We start from the raw sequence: 5,862 nt of genomic DNA on the forward strand, positions 1-5,862 counted from the left end.
GATATGGTAATTTTATATCTTGTCATGGTGATTACACTCCTTTATTCTTTTGCCATTTTGTTTTGATAATATATTATTTAATGCTCAGCAAGAAAAAGAGGATCAGAAGGAGATGCCTATTAAGAGATTTATTGTATGAAATTGGCTCCAGCAATTGTGGGTCTGATTACACAAGTTAAAAATCCAGAAAGCAGGCCATCAAGAAAGGTAGGCTAGAGCATTCATGAGCTGAAGTTGCTGTCTGCAGGCAGAATGTATTTATCAGGGAACACTCGGACTTGCTCTTAAAGCTTTTAAATGAATCAGGTTCACCAGGTAACCTAAAATAATCTCCTTTAGTTAAAAGTCAACTGACTATGGACTCTAGTCACTTTGACAAAAATACCTTCACATCAACACCTACATTAGTGTTTGAAAAACTGAAAGTTACAGACTAGCCAAGTTGACATCAAAAGACTACCATAGTTTTAGCACTCCTTTGAAATCAATGATTAAAATGATAGTCATGTCTTTGGGGGGGTGGGAGGAACCTCATTTCTTCTATGTGATTCTTTTCTGGTTTTAGGAAAGAATTCCAAAATTGTATTTTTCCCCAGTTTTAATCCATCATGTTTAAATTCCCTCCATACATTATTGCTAGGTGTCTCCCCAAACCATTTAACCTCAAATAATAACCCTTTATCTTATTATTTGCTAAACATTGACCTAATTTGTTATAAGATTATTTTATCATTATGTCTATTATAGTCTTATAGAAAGTCCCCAGTATCTATAAAATGCAGAAGAAACAGAATTTAACAATTGTTTATGTGTGCCATTGATACTCACATGTAAAATTCAGTTGTCAAATTTTGTTATTATAAAACAATACCAGTATTTATGATCTCTAAGCAAATGCAAAAGAGCTCTAATTTCTTTTACCAAGGGTTTGTGTTAGAAATTTACTTCTTCTAGAACTCCATTTCAAAGTTGCTTTATCCAATCTTGGGACTGCCACAGTAGGTTTATGAAAACCTACAACTTCTCCTAAATATATCTAAAATAATAAAGAAAACGGGTCACTCTTTAAGAGGAATGTAACTTGTGTACAAATACTTGTGTAATTTTTAACATCATGACTATCAGTATTCTAGAATGTTTAGAAGAACTTTCTTTAGAAGTAATAATGATTTTATTATACTTTTAAAAAGTAACATAGAAGTTAAATGAAAAAAGAAAAAGAAAATTAAACTATTAAACATATACAGGTTTATAGAAGCTAACATAATTCCTAATTTATTTGAGGGCTTGGATATAAGGATACTGACAGAATAGTCCATTCCTAGAATTCATCAATAATAAGGAGCACAAAATAACTAGAAGAAAGATGAATCATATATCTTTTTTTATCAAATGGAAAAAGTCCAATAATTGAGTCTTTTTGAAAAGCACCACAATACCAGGAAAAGAGTGTCCTGTTCTTGTTTCTGTCATCCAAAACTTTGCCTCTGTCCCTCAGTAGATAAAATTCAAAAAAAGTTTTTACCACATTTTAGTAGAAAGCAAAAAGTTCAAGGACTTCTGTTCTCAAACAGAAATATGTTTCCATAACAGGGCAAATGAGGAGCATCTGAATTGGGATGTCACTGAGTGTAGCATTTTATCCCTCTGCTGAGTTGCACTGGGACAAAAGAAAATTGAAAAATTGAAAAGAAAAAAATATATATTGTTTTGCCATTTTAAGACAATAATGAATTGGAACTGTTAAACAAAATATCTGGAAAAAGAAAAAGCTTTCAACAGGGATAAATAGCAGAAAGGAAAGTGTGATGTGGATACATGCTTTGTAAAATCATAATTCTAAGGTAATTTTATATGCCCCAATCTCTTATCTAGTACAAATGATAGATCAGCTTTTCAGAGAGGGAAGGGGAGGATAGTTGGAAGCATTTAAGAAATTTCTTCTGAAAAATAATGTCTCAAGAACTTTACTATTTTAATTTCATAGACTAATAACTTCATAAAATTGCCATTAAAGCGCCCTTAATAACAAAGGAGAGTAAAGTGTGTACTGAAGATCGAGGGGGCACATCTCAAAGCAAATGATTTACTGAGGCTAGTGTCTTATTTTTAATGTTCACATTTATTTTTGTATTCCTCTAGTATGTACTATCATCACACTTTACTGTAGAGATTTCACTAAAACTTTCAGCAAAACTGATATCCAAAGAAGATGTGTCAACTTCAGCCAGTGGCTTTTCATATCTCTGGAGGTATTCCTGGCCTTACTGGGGGGGGGGAGCTTTGTGAGTTTTTAATTTTTCTTTTTTTAAAAGATTTTATGTATTTTTTTTTGACAGAGGCAGAGAGCACAAGCAGTGGGGAGGCAGCAGAGGGAGAGGGAGAAGCAGAACAGGGAGACCTGACCTGAGCAGACACTTAATCGACTAAGCCACCCAGGCCCCAATTGTTTAATTTTTCTTTTTTTTTAAAATATTTTTTATTTATTTATTTGAGAGAGAGACAGAGAGAGAGAGTATGAGCGAGGAGAAGGTCAGAGAGAGAAGCAGACTCCCCGTAGAGCTGGGAGCCCGATGCGGGACTCAATCCCGGGACTCCAGGATCATGACCTGAGCTGAAAGCAGTCGCTTAATCAACTGAGCCACCCAGGCGCCCTTGTTTAATTTTTCATACGTGGTTTCTTTGCAGGTAAAAGAGGTAAAAGTTTTTATGTACAATTGTATATTTCTTTAGAATGTATGCTTTTGATTTATAGACTTCAGAAATCCTCATGTTTCAGAAGAGTGTTATCTAAAAATGTGGTAAAAGACTTTAAAACTCAATGAAAACAAGTACCATGACACATGCTCCTGTTCCCCTAAACATTGCTGCCATGCCCCAGCTCACCCCCACCCACACAATACACATACCTCAGCCACTCCAGAAAAATGGTATTGAATCTTAAAAAAACATTACAGATCTTTTGCTTCAATTATAGTATGTAAAGAGTGTGGAACTTAGCACATCAATCTCTACAACAAGGTTAAGCTAAAACAAACACACCACAACAAAACAAAACTTGACTTTTCTTGCATGCTTCAGAGAAATGAAGTTGCAGAGCAAACTGTTGTCCTGAAAATTAGAGGGAGATGCATCCAGAAGGTCACAGCTGAGATCTGCTTACCTGGAGAAAAAGCCATTTGCACCATAAACTCTCAAGAACACTTAAATGGTAACTGTCACAAATGGCTGGAGTGTGACAGAGTGTAGACTAGCTTAATAGTGAGGCACTCCTGGGGTTCTACAGTCTCAGTTGGGCCCAAAAACTTGTTGTGGGCCTTATCTCCAGCAACCCCATCAATTTCTCATGATGAAGATCCGAGAAAGATATCCTTGTGGAACTTGTTTAGGGAGAAAAAGAGTAATAATTATGAAATACACCCAGGGCCTTGTCTATAACAAAAGCCCAGACTCTAAGGGAAAAGAATTTGCTTAAGCCTTGTGCCAGCTGGAGAAGGGCATGTCTCCCATTCTAGTCCCCTTTACACTTCTAATATCACAGAAGAGGCCAGGCAATAAGCAATGAGGCAAGAGTTTCCAAAAAAATGCACTAGGAACACTATAGCCTAGTATTGGAGTACAGGGGAAAGAGAAAAAGCCTCTATCACTTGAAAAATATGTGTAAAGGTCAGATCCCTAAAACACAGGTCCATAAAAAGATAGAGATTTAATTGAAAAATTAAAGAAGTTTTTTTCCTCATACACACCTTCCCACCACATCAGTGAAAGTTCCAGCATAAGAACAAGATATTATAGCTGAAAAAGTTTCAAGATACAGACTCTCACTGAAGAAGAGTACTTAGGAACCCTAAAATGGGGAGGGGGGAGAGAAAACCGAGGGCACTAGAAGAAGCATATCCTCATAGGTACCCATAGCTACAGCAAACATTAAACACAGCCCAACTTGTATTCATATTAACGTAAATAAAAACTCAACTAAAGGCCTATTTACCTCAATTACTAGTAGCTAATATTATTGATTACTGGACATTACAACATGCCTGAAGTTCAACAAAATCACAAGACATGTCAAAAAGACAAGAAGAAAAAACACATTCTAAGGAAACAAAGCAATCATTAGAAACAGATTTAGATATGACACAGATATTGGAATTATCATATGGGGAATTTAAAATAACTATGATATCAACACACCAAAAAATGATAAATATGTGAGGTGATGGATGCGTTAATTAGCTTCATTTAGCTTGGTTTTAGCTAAATAACAAGGTAATTATTATTATATGTAGCTATATATATACACACACACACACACACACACATATATATATAGATATATATATATATATACTATAATCAACATATAGGTATACCAAATCATCATGTGTACATATTAATTATATTACTTTTTTATCAAATATACATCAAAAAAGCTAGGGATAATTAAATAAAATAAATATGACAAATATGTTAAGGGCTCCAGTAGAAAAATTGACCATATGCAAGATGGACAATGTAAATAGGAAGACAGAAACAAACAAAATATATCAAGAGGAAGAACTAGAAATAAAAAAAAAACAACAGAAATGAAGAATGTCTTTGATGGGCTCATCAGTAGACTAAACACAGCTGACAAAATAAACAATGAACTTGGAAAGAGGTCAATAAAATTTTCCCAAACTAAAATGCATATAGAAAAAAAGAATGAAAAAAATATGTAGAACATCCAAGAACTGTAGGATAGTTATATCAAAAGATATAATTTACATGTAATTAGGACACCAGAAAGAGAGCAAGGAGAGAACAGAACAGAAAAAATATTTGAAGTAATAATAACTGAGAACTTTACAAAACTAATGACAGGCACCAAACCAAATCCCTGGTGCATGAATCTCAGAGAACAAGACAATAAAATAAATACCAGTAAATAAACTTAGGCATATTATATGAAAACTCCAGTAAACCAATGACAAAAAAAAAAATTGAAAGAAGTATGTGAGCAGGCTTATTTATAGAGATATAAGGGTAAGCATTATAGTGGAATTTTCACAAGATATTAGGCAAGCAAGGAGAAAATGAAGTGAAAGAAGACCATTGCTCCATAATTCTATACAAAGTAAAATTATCCTTCAAAGTGAGAGTAATAAAAACCCTCTGAGACATGCAAAACCTGTGGGAATTCATTTCCAGCAGATCTTTCCTTCAAGCAATGGTAAAATAAGCTTCCTGGCAGAAGAAATATGGCATAGATCAGAAACATGGATCTATATAAAGAAAGGAAAAGTTTTACCACTGGACTCATAATTACTGGAAAAAATTTAAAAAGAAATATCTGTGGCATAATGAGAAAGGATAAAATGCAATCATACAATGCTATATAAAACCAGAGAAGTCAGGAAGAGGAAAATAAACAAGGAATAAATATGACAAAGGGAAAACATTAATAAGAATGTTAGGTATTAACCCAAGCACAAAGTATAATTTTAAGTACAAATGATCTAAATAGGTCAATTTAAAAACAAATTGTCAGTGTATTAAAAAAAGCAAGAATATACTTCACGTGTATATGATAGGTATACTTTACATATATCAGATAAGTTGAAAGTAAAGAGGTAGAAAAAGATGCAATGTGACAATACAACTCAAAATAAAGGATACAAATAAAAATGTATTAATTTCAGGCAAAGCACAGACTTCAGAATGAGAAACATCATTAGGGATGAAAAAGGGCATTACATAATGACAAAGAAATCTATTACCCAAAAAGACAAACAACCCTAAACATATGTGACAAACATCACAGTGTCAAAATAAGTGAGGCAAACTGATAGCACTGAAAGAAGAGATAAACAAATCCACTCT

The sequence above is a fragment of the Lutra lutra genome, chromosome 3 (genome assembly GCF_902655055.1).
Source record: "Lutra lutra chromosome 3, mLutLut1.2, whole genome shotgun sequence".
In the NCBI taxonomy this organism is placed as follows: domain Eukaryota; kingdom Metazoa; phylum Chordata; class Mammalia; order Carnivora; family Mustelidae; genus Lutra; species Lutra lutra.